At 40.2% G+C, this 17,939-nt stretch overlaps 1 protein-coding gene and 1 pseudogene across 4 annotated transcripts in view; one reads left to right on the top strand and one right to left on the bottom strand.

The window, feature by feature from the left end:
* The window catches only part of CADM2 (cell adhesion molecule 2), a 620,606-nt gene that overhangs the window by 10,268 nt on the left and 592,399 nt on the right, over positions 1 to 17,939 (top strand). The window lies entirely within an intron of this gene.
* Positions 1,867 to 1,985, bottom strand: LOC137444311 (5S ribosomal RNA; annotated as a pseudogene).

Here is a 17,939-nt window from a genome sequence, read left to right as displayed (position 1 = left end):
ATGACATGATTGCAGAATTTCCCAAACTGTCTTTGGCTGTTGAGAATAATAATTGTATCAGATTTTGCAGATTTGCTTTGGTTTTAGGAAAGCAAGTGGTACTTATGTTCTATAAACTTACTTTATTTTTCCTCATCTGCTGCAAAATGGAATAATAGGAAATCTGGATAAAGAAGGCAGGTGAACATGTCCTATGGGGAATATTCATTTACTGTGAAATCTGTATTGCAGGATTTGAAGTTCAGATGCATTGATTGTTCATTAGATTATGCCTACTGCAAACTGAAATACAATGTAAATCCCAGCAGCAAAACAGAACTGGGAAAAAAAAATGCTGTTTAATGCCTTGTTAATGTCATAGGCTTTCCCCTCTTATCATCTGGATTTCTTTCACAAAGACATTTTCTTCAGATTGAAATGTTAAAATAGGTGACTAGTTGGTTAAAAATATGAGATAGTGTCCCTGCAGGCCTGGTACCTGACAATAAAACCAAACTTTGTTTCTTCTGTTTGCTGCTGCAAGCGTGAGGTGGAGAATGCGTGAAGGGACCCAAAGGCTAAAGGCCTCAGTTATGGATGCTGTATAACTTGTTTGCATTAACCTGTCAGCTCAGTGGCACCTGAGCCATGCCATGTCAACTCCTAAGCAGGCTCCATGAGGTGATAAGTAGGTAGGTAGACAGATGGGGACAAGGAATGGCGCAACTACTTTCTCTAGGAGTAAAACATCCCCTTCAGGGTTACCACAAATGCCTTTGCTGTGAAAGAGCAAGGTATGTATGCTGGATGAGGCTTTGAGCAACCTGGTCTAGTGGGAGGTGTCCTTGCCTGTGGCAGGGGGGGTTGGAACGAGGTGTTCTTTAACATGCCTTCCAAGTCAAGCCATTCTATGATTCTGTATTGCTATGTATGAAGATCAGGCTGGAACAAAACATGCCATGACTTCAGGCTTGCAGGATATGAGCACACCTTTTCAGCTTTCTCCTGCTATGACTCTCCACTTAAAAAACACATTAGAAAAAGGCATTTAGGTGAATGTCAGCAGACTGACACAAATGTGCTACATGAGATCATTCCAAAGTAGCTGTATTTAATTTTCCTTGGTTTAAGTCAGACAAATCACTCATTTGGTTCAAACATTTTGTTCAAATGCAGGTGAAATTCTTTGTAGGTGTGGTTGACTCCCATGTTACAAGACATGCCATCACAGTGTGAAAGGCATCACTTTCCAAACCAGTCCTAGTGTCACTTGTGCTTTATTTCAATTAAGAGCCTTACAGAAAATACCTACTGCAGTGTGTGTTAGTATATGGAACCAGAATTGACTGATGAATAGCAATCTCAAAATGGAGGATGTCTTCAGAAAGAAAGATCCACTGCTCTTATGTCTTGTTTATCTGAGTGGGATCGTCGGAAATCTAGTATGACTAGAAAAATAAGCTGTCCTGCACATGATTAGCAAATTGAAGCACAGGCAGCTATGACAGTGAAACTTGGTGAAGATGTCCACGTGGTAGGAGTTGGTAGCCTCGTAGGTGCTGATGTTTTGTCATGGTGAACCTCCTGAATAAGAGATGGGTGTTTGAACATTTAGAATAAACCTTTATTTAGAATAAACCAAACGAGGTTGGAAGAGACCTTCAAGATCATTGTGTCCAACCCATCAACCAATCCAACCCACCCAAACAGCTAACCCATGGCACCAAGCACCCCATCAAGTCTCCTTCTGAACACCTTCAATGACGGCGACTCCACCACCTCCCCGGACAACCCATTCCAATGGGCAATCACTCTTTCTGTATAGAACTTCTTCCTAACATCCAACCTGAACCTCCCCTGGCGCAGCTTGAGACTGTGTCCTCTTAAAGCCTACAGCACCCGGTATTCCCAGGCAGTCTCCCATCCAAATACTAACAGGGCCCGACCCTGCTTAGCTTCTGAGATCAGTCGAGATCAGGCATTCTGAGGGTGGTATGGCCCTGAACATTCTTCAGCAGGGAGGTTCTTGATGTGAAAAATTGCAGTCTAACCACTAAAATGCCTACCCTGTTTCTGTGGTTTGCAAAGTAGGAAATATGAAGCAACCTGCATGGGCTATAACCAGTTTTTAAAATGTGTTACTGAGGCTTTGGTGATGCCTGTGTAATGAATATATGTTTTGCATCTGGAACACATAGTTACTGTAAAATGTCAGACTGCTGTACCGGGGAATCGATAGAAACACACTGTTTTGCTTAAATTAGAGAAATGTTCCCCCAAGTAGTATTAGGGATGGATGAGCAATTCATTCAGTGTTTATTGTGCTTCAGAACAGTATTTTACTATTACAAGTCTCCAGCTTTTTTGCATATGGAAGCTTTATTTGTATTTTATTTTTCCAGAATAGACTTGTAAAGCATCTCCATCAGATGGCTTAATAACTCCTGACAAACTTGGTACTAATGTTTCCTTTGGAAACCTGACAGATTCCATTGTAGAATACACACACATATGTGAATATAGATTACAGAAATAAATCAATGGGTGATAATATTTGAACACTTTTAAATAGAGAACTAGGTGGTGCTGTTCTTTCATCTTTGTAGTTTAGCTGAATTCTTAAGTATGGACTGAGCGCCAGGCCACTGCTTCTCAGGAAGGAATTTAGCTATCTTAAACGTTTGAGGGAGCTGCTCTGTTGTCATTGAGAATGTTACTTTCAGAGCTAATAACTGCCCAGTACAATACTTTTTGTTTTGTGTAAAACTGTTTGCATCCAACAAAAGGCTTAGTTTTCCTCAGCATGGATACACATTCTTTTATCCTGAGTTTGAATGAGTTTAGAGTGAATTCTAATAAGCTTTTTGACCCTTCACATTGCTCTGTATTCAAAGTTACTTGGTTAGATCAGCTCAGCATGATTAGATGTGTGAACCTTTGAATCCTTTTCTGTTGTGCATTTCTTAAACATTTTGGAGCTGACTTGTTAACAGCACGGTGAGGTCATCAATAATAGCTGGATTGAATTTGTAACTGTGTAGTTGCAGTGTATAAACCACAATTAATCAAGAAAACCAATTTGTTAAATATTCTTCCATTTGCAAAAAATAAAAGGTTTTAATCACTGTCTTCTCAATGCCATTAATGCTGTAATAGGAAATAGTGTGGTTAAATTGTAATAGACTGCATGAGATCCAGATAGATTTGTTACATACGTGTTCAATGATGCAGCAGAATAATAAATGTCTAATTAGAATCCAAATTCAGAGTGCAGCACTTCGGTAGAGAATGCCTCTCATTGCCCACTGCTGGAACAGGAATGCTGAAAGAACAGATGGAAGATAAAGAAATAAGAGAATACTGAAAAAGTGATGAAAATGTGCTCTGGCTAGGTCAAAGCTATAACTGTGTCTGCTCTAAGTAGGCAATTACTCATTCAGAAAATAGGCTGTAGCTGTTAACACTCCCAAATGAGACTGTCCAAAAAAATCTTTCTTTTTCCCAGTTTCTTTCCTTTATTCCTTCTGAAGTGCTGCAGTGCAGAGTGGAATCTGAAGCAGGAAGTTTGTTTTGCACCTTTTGATGGTTCATGAGGAAGCATAAAATGCTTTTACTTGACTCAGCTTAGGAATTTTTGTCAAATATATAAATAATACCAATAATAATAAAAGTAATGATTCTCCTTGGTGTGTGGTTGTGGTTTCTTGTTTTGGTGGGGGGTTTGTTTGTTTTTTTGTTTGAAGATCCCTGTGTCACAACAACATTTCCAGAAGAGGCTTTATTTTCAAAACTGGAAAGAAACCCTAAACCTACTCGGAATTAACAATGACAACAAAAATGCCTTTTAATTCCTGACAATCGAGTATTCCTTGCACTGAAGCAGAAGCCACATTTAAGTAGTATGTTAACATACTTGGTACAACAGTTTTGGTGTGCACCATTAATAGCCATTAACAATAATGGATTAACCTAATTAATGTGGTGCATTGCATCTTCTTATTCCAGAATTGTATATTGGAGGTAGTGGTTCAATTTGCATGAGTTGGTGCCATGGTCTAGTCATGAGGTCTGTGGTGACAGGTTGGACTCGATGATCCTCGAGGTCTCTTCCAACCTTTGTGATACTGTGTGAGTTTGCAGACTATTTACTTTGAAAAGGTGTGTGTTAATAGAGTGCACACTGCTAACTGTAATTAGGTACAAGTGTGCAGAAGATTTTCACTTCATAACACACATTCAGAAATCATTTAACTAGCTACCTTAAGAAGCTCCTGCTTGCTCCCACAACCTCTGGCTTGGCTGGTGGATGAGCACATAGTCATGAATATTTCAGGTACTGCATTTTTGCAGCATTTCCCTCTTTCTCAGGGAAGTGCTGGAGCCCTGAATCAAGTCCTCTTCCATGCAGGTGTCCTCCTAAGATCATTTGGCTGGAAAGAGAGAGAGAGAATTAATTTCAAGTAGTTACTTCTTTTCAATCAATCTGATTAAAACCAACTAAAATTGACAGTTTGCACACTGTTTTCTAGGTGGGTTTGGGCTGTCAATAAAGAAATGAAGAACCTGTGCACTCCTTTCTAAATAACTAAGCATGAACATGTGAGGGACTAAGGTGTTATAAGAATAGGACAGAATAGGACAGAATAGAATAGAATAGAATAGAATAGAATTAACCAGGTTGGGAAAGACCTTTGAGATCATCAAGCCCAACCCATCATCCAACACGATCTAATCAACTAAACCATGGCACCAAGTGCCCCATCCAGCCTCTTCTTAAACACCTCCAGTGATGGGGACTGCCAAAGCTACAGCTGTTGACTGTGAGTTTTTTCCAAGTTGCAGGTGCTGTTTAAGCCAGTTGCACTGAAAATGTCTGGTGATTTCTAGACTATTCAGAAATAGCTTTTAGAAAATGCACATTTGTTGATCTCATGATCTGAGGAGAGAGGTTTATTATTTCAACATGGAGCAAATCAGAAATGAAGCTGAATTTATGTCATCTGTGCTGTGCGTTTTCTGGGAAACACAACAATTCCAAGTGCAAGTGAGAACATTGAAATAATGCTATGTTGTTTTCCTGTGTGTTGTGTCCCCCTCCCCAGGTATTATCAGTGCAGGGAGAGACCTGAACTAGATCAGGTAGCTTTTTTTGTTTGAAATGAGCGCTGTAGGCTTTTTCCCCTGCAGCTTCCATTGCAATGAATAATTGATGTATTAATTGCAAGATAACACCATATATAAAGTTACTCTTCTAATCCAAGGAGATACCACAATGTAAAGAAACCATGAAATATTTTGCACTTTTGTTTGTGAGAGAATTCTTTTTCTTCAGCATTCTTTGACTTCCAAGGTCTGCTATGATTTGTATTCTCTTTTCAGCCTTTAGCCCCTGTTAAATTTGCTTCTTCCTCATTTCTCCCTGCATTGTCTAGGTTTCTAGGGTCAGTGTGCTGACATAAGACTTTTTATTATCAATGTATCAAATCAGTTGAAGAAGAGGAAGTCTGAACAAACATTTAATTACAGTCTGTCTCAAGGCAAAATTTGAGGAAGCCACTCTCACATGAAAATTCAATCCATTGGGTTTCTTTTGTCTCAGACATAAGGCAAAGTCATCCTTTGTGGGATTTTATGAGTATTATTTTAAAGGGCTTGTGTGAATCTGAGTAAGGATAATGCAGATAACACTAAACATTAATGTCTACTTTAGTAAAAAGGACAACCAAGAATAACTTTTATTGTGAAGAAGGTACCATAGAGAACCACTTTGTTTTTTGTAACAATATCTCTGCTTTCGCTGTGGCTGCACCGCCTTAAGGTCTTCGACACTTCCTCCTGGTCTTTGCAAAGACTTGCACTTTGTTTATCACTTGCCACAGTTACAGTGAATGTTTGCTCCCAAATATTTTTAAAGCAGAACTCTTTACTATAACTTTAGTGAAAAGTATGACTTTGGTTTGATTCTTCACCACAGCTTTAGACAATGTGTACTCGAGTGCATAATAATACTGAAGAGATGTGTATAGAGAATTTAAACTTGCTGTTAACACACAAAGGGAAAAAAAACAACCCTGACATATTTCTTCCAAATATATAATTTAAAGTCAATATTTAATATTTAGAATAAACTGAGTAGTTTTCTTTTCCCTAACAATGGGACCTCATTACAATTAAACCGTTGGGTATAACTTTAACAGGTTCATCAATTCTAATTAAACTGAGCTGTACAACCATACAGGCTTATGATTGATACATGTATTTTTGTTGTTCCCAGAGTTGTTTCATAGTGTTTGTCATGATTAATTCCTCTTGAAAACCTCTCTCTGTGTATAATATTGCAAACATAGTGAGTGGCATTAAATGGAATTTGTAAGATGGACACAGAGTTCTGCTTATGCTCATCTGTCTGTGTCAAAACTGTAAATAAATGATTGAGAAGATAGGGCAATTGTGGCATGTTATTTGACACATGTAATTCAGTTATTTAGTTGACTGTATGTAAACATTCCCAGTGTCCAGCAAACAAGTTGTTGGAGGTTTTTTTTTTGGCTGGCCACCCTCTACCATTGAAGAATTTTAACTGTGTGTTGTTTGCAACAATGATAAAAGAAATAAAATACAGAAGTCCAACTCTTCTGCCATTAAACCAGTTATCTAAACTGAATCAAAGATGACTGTCTCTTTTAATCTATGGGGGATGATATTATAGAATAGAAAGAATAGAATAGACCAGACCAGACCAGGTTGGAAGAGACCTTCAAGATCATTGTGTCCAACCTATCAACAAATCCAACCCACCTAATCAATTAAACCATGGCACCAAGCACCCCATCCAGTCTCCTCCTGAACACCTCCAATGATGGTGACTCCACCACCTCCATGGACAGCCCATTCCAATGGGCAATCACTCTTTCTATGAAAGAACTTCTTCCTAACATCCAGCCTAAACCTCCCCTGGCACAGCCTGAGACTGTATCCTCTTGTTCTGGGACTGGTTGCCTGGGAGAAGAGACCAACCCCTGCCTGTCTACAACCTCCCTTCAGGTAGTTGTAGAGAGCAATAAGGTCACCCTTGAGTCTCCTCCTCTCCAGGCTAAGCAACCCCAGCTCCCCCAGCCTCTCCCCACAGGGCTGTGTTCCAAACCCCTCACCAACTTCGTTGCCCTTCTCTGGACTCGTTCCAGCAAGTCAACCTCCTTCCTAAACTGAGGGGCCCAGAACTGGACACAGTTTGTTTGCTGGATAACTGGACACAGTTACATGCTGCTCTCTTTGTTTTTGTTATGAAACACCTAAGTGTGGTATCAGTGTTCTTGCTTAGTGCTGTGTACTGGTTACTACCTGTGTCTTGCAATTGCAGTTTGAATTGTAGATACAGTCCATGTGTGTGCTGTATCCATGTTTCTGAAAATCCAAAGATGCTGTTACAGTGTGTGAAAAGTTACTCAGTCATACAAGGGTGTTGCCATTGTTTCAATTTTCTGACTGCATAAACTGTATGTCCTAAGTAATTGCAGTATTGAAGCCTCATACATATAACATGACAATTTATCTGCTTACTTGTGAGCAGCTTCATCCCAAAGTGGCAATTTTTCAGTTTGTATTTGTTCATGCTTTAAAATTTTTGGGTGATGCCAGCAGATAAAATCCTCTTCTCCCAGCCCTCGAGAAGGAGGATTGTTGAGATTGAGCGACTACTAAAATATATTAAGTGAAGTGATAGAATTATAAAGCTTTTAGCCACCTGAAATGTTTGCTGCATGATGATTATCAGTCCTTTAAATGTTTTGTCTTACTGCTGGTTCATCTGTTAATGTTCTCAGTTTTGGGCTTGCTCATCACAAAATATAATGTGACAAAGTATGAAGTAAAGCAGAGTCTTTATTCTGCACAACCTCTTGTGCTGAGCCTGTCTTAATCTATATTAAGTAAATCTTCCAAGTGGTTAAAGTTCATCAGCTTATAGCATATCTAGGTTATGAGGCTGAAAGTAGAGCTCTCCAAACAAGTCTGGGAGTTTGTACAACCTGGAGGATGTCCCTGCCTATGGCAGGGGGATTTGGACTAGATGATCTTTAAGGTTGCTTCCAAACCAAACTATTCTATGAATCTATGAACTAGTGCCATCGCGGGGCTGAGCTGATCAGGCCTTTGCAATTCATCTTCAATGCACTCTTTCTTCTCTTGTGGTTACAAATGCAACCATTTAACTTCTTGTCAGCACAAGAAGTGTCCCTTTCAGTGATATTTTTTAATGTCAAATCATGCTATCACTGTATGGAACCAGATCTAAACAGTACTCTTGGATTCTATTTATGATATTTGTCACATAAAGTGATATAGCAGAGTGCTAAAGATACATGCTAAAATTCAGTTTTGAGTGAGATGTAGAGCAGCTTGCAGAAGTGCATTACCCTTTGTGGTAAGTAGAAGTTCATGTACAGAAGTTTGGGAAGAGCTGGGTTGTTCTATTACCTAAGTTAATTCAAAGTTAATAAATGAAGGGTCATCTGGTTAGTGCTGACCGCTAAAGGTGGTGCTACCTTCCAGGCTTTTCCCCTACTTCACTGAGATACATGTTCTTCACTCCAGAGACATAAACAATTTCTATGGAATGGGTGGGTGGATTTCTGCTTGTCATTATTTAAATGAGGCTATTTGATTAATTTCTGTTAAATTCTTTATTGATTTTAGCTGCAGAAGTTCACATGCTAAAAGTTGCAAATGTCTTAGACTCTCATGTAAGATGCAAAAATGGAAATAATGTACTTGCAAGCTTTTCACTTGTTTTGCAAGCATTTGAGATTTATTAACCCTAAAAAAAGATAGCTTGAAATGTTAGCAAACACAGATGTTACAGTATCACAGTATCACCAAGGTTGGAAGAGACCTCAAAGATCATCGAGTCCAACCTGTCACCACAGACCTCATGACTAGACCATGGCACCAAGTGCCGCATCCAATCCCCTCTTGAACACCTCCAGGGACACTGACTCTACCACCTCCCTGGGAAGCACATTCCAATGGCTAATGAATCTCTCAGTGAAGAACTTTCTCCTCACCTCAAGTCTAAACTTCCCCTGGTACAGCTTGAGACTATGTCCCCTTGTTCTGGTGCTGGCTGCCTGGGAGAAGAGACCACCCCCCACCTGGCTACAACCTCCCTTCAGGTAGCTGTAGAGAGCAATGAGGTCCCCCCTGAGCCTCCTCTTCTCCAGGCTAAACAATCCCAGCTCCCTCAGCCTCTCCTCACAGGGCTGTGCTCAAGGCCTCTCCCCAGCCTTGTTGCCCTTCTCTGGACATGTTCAAGTGTCTCAATGTCCTTCCTAAACTGAGGGGCCCAGAACTGGACACAGTACTCAAGGTGTGGCCTGACCAATGCAGAGTACAGGGGCACAATGACTTCCCAATGACTTCCCTGTTAATGTGACTTCTGCTTTTCACACAAACAACCTAAAATTTACAAGTCCAGGAGGTCACTTGAATGCTTCTAGTTTTGCCCTAAATTTGGTTTAATAATTGTTTTCTTTCTTTCTTTGAGATTTCTTTGTTAGTAGCAATTCTCTTGTAAAATATTAGGCTTTTTACTAACAAGGTTAAAAGGTAATACTTCTAATAGAATATGGGAGTATAAATTTTATTATGTATTTTAAGTGCATCCACTAAATTTTCAGTGTCAGATATATTGTCTTTATTATTGGCTTCCTTCGACTCAGAAGGAGGAAAGCTGCCAAAGCAGATCTTCTGAATGCACCTTGTTTAAGGGCTAATCTTGTTTATCTACAGAGCTGAGTGTGCATGGAGTAAGCATGTGGGGAGAAGAATGAGATTTGCAAGGATGGAAGACTCCACTATAGTCAGGTGGAAGAGGCTTCAGATTAAATCCAAACTTGATCCTTTTCATTCTCCTAGACAACACTGGTTTTAGCAGCTAGTAATAAACTGTAATTAGTTGAGCTTGACATGAGCCTTGTATTTCAACAGCCTTGCTCAGACATTTGCGTGCTAAGGGCATTTTTATTCTTTAAAATGGGAGAATGCCCTCTGCTAGTGTTGATTCATTGTGATTTGATCGCTAGAACTGCTAGCTTAGACTGTTCTTAAGGAGGATTCAAAGAGTTACGGAAACACTAGGATTCTCTAAGAAATTAAAATACTCCTGAGCTCTGTTCAGAAATCTGATTATTGTTGATAGTTGAGTGGAAAAGAGTCTAAAAGTAAGCAAACCGTTATCGATACAGAGTGGGGGATGATGAGGTTGGGAGGAGCCCTGCAGAAAAGGACATGGGGATGATGGTGGATGAGAATGTGGACATGATCCAGCAATGTGCATCTGCAGGCTGGAGGGCAAATCATATCCTGGGCTGCATCTTGCAATGTCACTGCAGTTTTCCTGGACAGTACCTTGTCTCTTAAGACCTAGTTTCACTTTGTGGCCAAATGCCTAATGGCTTTTACTTTTCTGATGGATGGCTTTATATATCCGTTGCAGTTTCTCTCAGAGGCCATCTCTCCAAAACATCTCCTATAATGGCATTGATCTTAACATAGCTGCAAAAAAACCTCTATCCCACCTTCCTGGATAGTGTTAGGTATACGAAGTGGCTGTGGATTGTGTGTGGGTTCTATGAGAGTGTTTTGCTTTTATTCTGTTGGTCCCATCACTGAAGTCTGTACTGCATTACCTTTTATCCTTAGTGAGGAAAGTTACATTTTGAGGTCGTGCATAGTGCATGGCACTTGAAACTGTAGAATGCGGTGGAAGAATTATTTATTGCCAGTTTTTGCACTTTCTTAACAGTGCTCAACCACACCAAACATGTTCATATTTCTGGCGAGTATTTCTCTGTCAGCTGGGGAGATATGTGGGAGACATACCGAGGTAGCAGACAGACAAGAAGATACAACTAAATTGACTATGCAGATCTGTCCTGCTCATGATGACAAAGACTGCCAAATAATTGAAAAATTGGGAAGGACAGTTAGTCAAAAATAGAAAAAAAAAGAGGTGAGGAAAAAAAAGAAAAGGAGTAGTAGAGCTGGTAAATGTTTCATAGCTTCAGTTTGAATGAGTAACAGTTTCTTTTTGCCAACACAATTGGCATCCTAACATTCCAAATCTCTGGAGAATTATCTGGGTAGAGGTAGGCAGAGCTTTACAGACTTTGAAAATAAAGTTTGAGCCTGGAAAAAGCACAGGCAGACTACTGAGCAAGGGTAATGTTGGACCCACAGCATTTGTATCTGCTACTGCGGGCGCTTTTCCTGTTGGTTCTTGGTCAGCTCATAGACAAAGGCCTAGCCCTGATGAGCATTGCCTGATGCTTAGCTTACTGTCATTCCATACCAGTTACATTTACATGACAAGGTGAAATACATAGTGAGTTAAGAAATAGCAAAGTGCAAAAAGTCCTGAAAAGAATGGTGGAAAGGAGAGGGAGAGAAGTGATGTACAATAATAGGGCAGAAGTGAGATAAAGAGAGCATGTGATTGGAGGCATGGAGCATACATTGGAGGCATACAGCTGAGCCTGCTGTAAAGTGTAGGAAACTAAGGAGTAATTTCAGATGGAAAAGAAAAGTGAAGATCCCTGCTGTATGTACCTAGTTGGGCCTCAATACACACTGTAGTCCTAACCAAAGTGGAACATATTTTATAAGCTCTTCATTAGAATTAAGGTGTTGCCTGTTGTGCCCGTGCTCTTTCTCCAGATAGTTTCTGTAATAAAATACTCTTTAGACCAGAAAATGTGCAGTTAGGAGTTGATCATTATTAAAAACATTGTGCAGATTGATGTTATCTTACTTCTTACTATTTTTCTTTCTTCCTATGTGGGACCTCTTTAATAATCATGATTTACTTGTGTCTGTGGCTGGTGCTTCCTGTGTCTAATTTCAGAACAACTTGGAGAGCTTCCTCAATCCGGCTCTTACACAGTGACAAGTATTGCATACTCCTATTCCAAACGCTGTGTGGTTGGCTAGCCTCAAGCCACAGAATGAATATTCCTTTATGAACAGAGCCTCTACTAATAGTTTTCAGCATATATATCGGCACTAATCTCTTAGTCTAAGCTGCCCATGATATAGTCCCTTCTATGCGCTCAGAATCCATTTAGAAATAAGATTAGGACTTTTTGTTACTAATCCTTCCTTATTTTTAATGTCCACTGCTGCTGCATTGCTACATTTGAGATTTGCAGGCACGGTCTCACATTTGGAGCTCACACTTGCGAGGTTTTTTTGGTTGCTTTTGCTTTGCTTCCAAGTCTTAAGCTGTCATCTTAAAACAGGAAACTCTGTGTAGCGTGCAAAAGAAATTAATAGCTACGATTTCTAATTTCAGACAGTTTTATTGCTCCAGTGCTTTAAGTCGTGAAGTTTTTTCTAGATGCTAAATGGTGCTTTCTCCCTCTGCTGATAGTTCTCCCTGGGTTTCTCATCAGTAAATTTCATTAGCTCCTTCTCACCTAAGTGGTAAGTGTTGTCTGTGAGACTGCTGAATTAAGTTTGTCCAAAGACCAATCTGAGGCTCTCCAGAAATAAACAGAAGCCAGCAGAACTTATTTTCCACATCCTCTGTGTAATATTTGCTGCCTTTGGACAATCTGGGAATATTTGATTGTTACATTGCGTTTGCAAGACTAGAAGATGGCATTTTTAATTCTTGTATTTTAGTATGTCCAGCATGTCAGGATCCTCCAGCTTCTGATGCAGGAGATGAAATTTACATTACTTTTGAAACAAAAAAAAACACTTTTGCCTTCTTCAATCTTTTGTTATCTTTACTATTTGTAAAGACTTGGTGATAGTTCTTTTTTCCCTTGTAAGCATTAATTAATTAAGACAGAACATTCCTGTCCATCATAGTTACTGAAGGAAGAAAAGACAATGGATCAGGTGACTGATCCATTTCCACCAGAACATTATCAAAGATACAGTGTGATGTTGGAGAGGACTAGAAAGTGCTAACAACATCGTTGTGGTTACTTGCTGTGTTCACCACAAAGGACATCTCTTAATATCTTACGAAATCCAGACACGCATTAGAGAGGTTATTTAACTTACTTAAATTATTAGACCGAGGATGACAAACTAACAGACTGACTCATTGTTTGTTTTAACAGTGTCAGTTGCCAGAGAGATCACTAACCTCCTACATTGTTTCTAAACAACTTTGCTTGGGAAACTGACCAAGCTTTCCGTAATTTCTGACGTTGCCAGGATGCATTTGTTCTGCAACTGCAAGCTCTAAATGCTTGGAATTACAGATCATTGGAAGGCAGTGTTAGTCAGCATCTTCAGCTGCTGTGTCTTCTATCAGGCTTTTTTAAGGGTGATAGGCAGAGCGTGCAGTGTTGCTCACCGTTTGCATTTGGCCACGTGCCTCCATGCGTGCGCCTGGTGGCTTTGGGAAAGAGCAGCTCCAGAGGCGCAGGTAGTTCCATCTCTGCGCATCTTTGATTCTGTGCTTGCTCATATGGAAAGAGCTGCAGGAGGAGGTAGGGAGGAGGTGACAAACCACCTTCAGGGAGTGGTGAAGGTTAGTGAAGGAACTGTAGCAGAGGGAGTGATGAGGGAAAACTACGGTGTTTGCAGGACAGGAAAACAGAAGCTTTGAGGAAGACGATATGGTAGCAAGACTTGGTCATAGCAAGAGGCAAGAGAGGCTGCAATGTGTGGTGAGGAGACGACTTGTGGAGTAAAGACAGAAGGAGAAGGCAAGGGCTGTGGGCCCCTTTAGAGAAGATGGAACAAGCCATTCAGACAATGTGCTTAGGACAACTTGCCCTACTTTTGTATTGTTATACTATTATTATCATCAGCGTTAAAATGGCTCAGGCAAGAACATGTACAAACAAAACAAGGTATTCTTTGTCCATCCTAGTGATATAACAGCATAAGCAGATGACTCTGGCACTGATGAAAGTTTAATCCTTCAGTTTGGAGTTCAGGAGTGCTATTGACCTGCGTATGTCTCTGCATATAGTGTTCTGGGACACTAAGATAATTTTGCTCCAAATTGAAGGCATCCTAAGTTGTCTCTTGTGCTACATAGAATGATTTTACACCTGCCAAAATTTGGAGACTTGATATTGTCAAATAATTTTTTTCATACATGTGTTAACTTTTAAATCGTTCATACCTACAAGTGCAGACCCAGTTTTATAAAGTCCATATATAGTATCACAGTATCACAGTATCACTAAGGTGGGAAGAGGCCTCGAGGATCATCGAGTCCAACCTGTCACCACAGACCTCATGACTAGACCATGGCACCAAGTGCCACGTCCAATCCCCTTTTGAGCACATCCAGGGATGGGGACTCCACCACCTCCCCAGGCAGCACATTCCAATGGCTAACAACTCTCTCGGTGAAGAACTTTCTCCTCAGCTCCAGCCTAAACTTTCCCTGGTGCAGCTTGAGACTGTGTCCCCTTGTTCTGGTGCTGGTTGCCTGGGAGAAGAGACCACCCCCCACCTGGCTACAACCACCTTTCAGGTAGTTGTAGAGAGCAATGAGGTCACCCCTGAGCCTCCTCTTCTCCAGGCTAAACAACCCCAGCTCCCTCAGCCTCTCCTCGCAGGGCTGTGCTCAAGGCCTCTCCCCAGCCTTGTTGCCCTTCTCTGGACATGTTCAAGTGTCTCAATGTCCTTCCTAAACGGAGGGGCCCAGAACTGGACACAGTTTTTCATGATCTCAAATTGTGTTGCTTTGACTGTACCACACAAAAAAATAAACGTGGACCAGAAGCAGAGTTGAATTTAGACTGGGGTTTTTTTTTTGCATATATTAACACTCTGGTTAGATAATATGATGCTTAGCTTGGGGAACCATTACAAAGGCCTTAATTAGTCAAAGCAGTGTGCTAAATATGTGTAAGTAAAAAAATCAACCAAACCTGTCTCAGATATAGCTACTATGTTACTTTGAAATAATTGACTATATTAAACAGCATTCTTGTTTTGTAATTGTATATATATAAAAGGTACTAAAATAATGGCATAAACACATCAGATTTGGAGAGCTTCCATTGTTATAATCTGTGCGGGAAACTCTGATTTTCTGATAGTAATCCAGGAAGGATCAGGAAGAACTTCTGTGAAGCTTTTTCCTCAGCTTAGTTTCTGACTTCTGCATGAGTTAAGAATATCGTTTTGTGATCCATCCTTACAGCTTCTCTGAAAGTACTTCTCAGATGTGGAAGTTTAAAAACAAACAACACCCCAAGCTAACACTTCCCTCTCCCTCTTCCTTTTTGGGCATTTTAGATCTTCCAGGTGAAAGTGAGAACTAAAACAGTAGAAGGCCTGGGCATACTTTTCTGCATGGCAAAGCCAGTCAGGTCATTCAAAGCAAACTTTGTATTTTTTCTTTTCTTTTCTTTTTTACTCATCCGTCAGTTGTGTATTCGGGAGCATAAAGAGGGCAACTCACTGCATTCCATTGTGAATGTAGCTTCCCCCTGGCTCATTAGAACTACTTTGCCACTTTCATATCTTCTTTTAGCTGCCTCAAAGTTTATGACCCATCTGCTGGTCATGAGCAAGCTGGCAAGCTGGCCTATAAGAGCAGCCCGTCTGGTTCAATGCTAGTTTGAATCAGAACCTGCTAATGGAGAGGGAGAATGTTGTGTTCAAGGAGCAGACTCTTGCAGCACTGCAGATGCTTCTGTAATGCAAAGAGTAGTGGGGAGTAGGGAATTTGAGCGGCTTTGGACTGAGAAAAGAAGGGATATCAGAATCCACTGGGAGAATCTTTCAAAGTACTGGACCTTAAACAGCGAAAAATAACTTCCCAAGTTCTGTGGTCACAATCTCTAAACCAGCCATTTGCATGTGTACCTGCAGATAATCACTATCTGGAAGACTCTATCTCAAAGTTAATGACAATATCTTATTCAATTTCAGGGTATCAGAATTCAACAGGCCCATAACTTTTGTAAGGTTAAAAGGGTTTTGCTGTTGCTCACTGATACAATGAATTTGCATGGATTACCTTGCTGAAATTTAGCTGCTGCTCATTGGAACTCCACATTCCAGTCTGCCTCTTTCCCCCTGCTGGGTCTTGCAGACAGGTGTTTTTGACAGTGCAAGTGCCAGTGCTCCCTGGGCTGCATCTGCTCTCCACTCTACGTGGCAGTGTGTTATTGGACTCTAGTGCAAGGCCTGAGGAGTTTCATTCATAAAATAGTTAGACTTTAATGTTGGTGTTGAATTTGATGAAGAATGTTTACTTGGTTTGAAAACTCAAATGGCTTCTTTGTTGAGCACTATGGGTACTGTAAAATTGCTACAAGAGAGTAGTTTTATGTGAGAAGCTCCACCTTTATATAACTTAATAGGAATATACAAGGAGAATATTGTGTTTACATATTAGTAAGTACAGCTAGAAGTGATAGAAACACAAAAGTGTTGTTAATCTCTAGTAATAAAATTATGCATAGGGAATATGTAAGTTCAGAAAATAGTAATTCAATAGCCAAGGTATGGTTATAAGCACTCTGTTGTAATGATTAAAATTGCAAGGTAAGACAGAGCTTTTTATCACTTGTTTGCCCATTCATGTGCCTGCATTTGGTAGTTGTTCTTCATCAGCTTCCTCTGTTTATAAGTAGAAAAAGGAAAGGGTTTTTTTCATGGCTATATACAGCATATGTCTGCTGCGTGGTGTGATGGGGGATAGCAAGTCTGTCTGTGGCTTTTAGGAGCTGCAGCTAATTAATTTCAATGCTCAATCTGCTTTGGTGTCTCTTAAGTAGACTACTTCATTTTCTGTGCTTGTAGACTGTAATCATGGGTGTCAATTCACTGGTGTGGCCAGGATATTTCTTTAATGCAGGTATTGACTTGAAGCATCTGAATGGCTTCCAAAAATACTAGTCATAAAGCTTTTCTGTTTTCCTCTCCTTTGAATCATGTTAATAGTTTGAGTTCAAAGGTGCAGTCGGAGTACAATTTGAAAGACACAAATGTATGTTTCTTTACTCTCCCTTTAGACACGTGCGCGTAGAAAGTATTGTCTGAGTTGTCCTCACACTTGCTTAGAGCAATGGGATGTTTCCAGTGAACATATGGCTGTTGTCTAATCCTTCTGCAGACATCCCCTTATAAAACTGAGTTCCTGCTTTGACACTTGCATTTATCTGAAACTATTTCTCAAAAGGTTCTCAAAGGCACGAAACCAGCAGATAAAAACCTTTTCTTTTGAGGGCTTCCCTGGGGCGCTGCTTTTTCTGTTTGTTTGTTTGTGACATGTGTGTGACATAACTTCTATAACATTTATGATGTGACATCTCTCTTCAGGATCCTCAGCTTTATCCATTTTGGGTAGGGGCATCACTGCAGGTAGCTGAGGTCCCCATGTCACGCTTGCCTCCGTCTACCCAGGACCCCTGGATATCATCAGGCCCTTAAGCGAGGTTGCACCAGTGTGTAGGCTATGATCTAAGTGCAGAAAAATGGCAGTGGAAGAATCAGGTGAAACACAGAAACCTTGCTCTTGAGGCCTTCCTCATTTGGAAAATATTACTTTTTTTTTTTTTTCCAGACAAAACAGAAACCATCTCTGAGGACACACTTGAATAAGATTGTGAAATATGTTGGAAATAAAAAGTATTTATGTAGAATAGTAATAAATATATTAATAACATGGTAATTTGCTAGTCATTCTGTGCCTCATATAGCTGTATCCAAATTCATTGCCCAATAAACACTAGTTTGGTACCATTAAGGAGGGAGAGTTTGGGTACTTTGGGAGAGTTTGGGTACTTTTATATACACTAATGAGATGGAGGTCTGAGTACTGATAGAGAGACCTCAGCTGACTTTAGTTTAGAAAATTAAAGGGGATTAAACCTCTGGAGAAGAAGGAAGGAAATTTCCTTCTTCCTATTACAGAGTTTGCCTGGTGTAGTATTTAGTTATTATCCATGTGGTCTCACTGGAGGAGTCCTGCT

Source organism: Melanerpes formicivorus, unplaced genomic scaffold (genome assembly GCF_026170545.1).
Source record: "Melanerpes formicivorus ecotype bairdi unplaced genomic scaffold, bMelFor1.0.p_v2 SCAF_11, whole genome shotgun sequence".
Classification (NCBI taxonomy): Eukaryota; Metazoa; Chordata; class Aves; order Piciformes; family Picidae; genus Melanerpes; species Melanerpes formicivorus.
The sequence above is the reverse complement of the archived record's forward strand: the minus strand, read 5'-3'. Positions and strand labels throughout refer to the sequence as shown.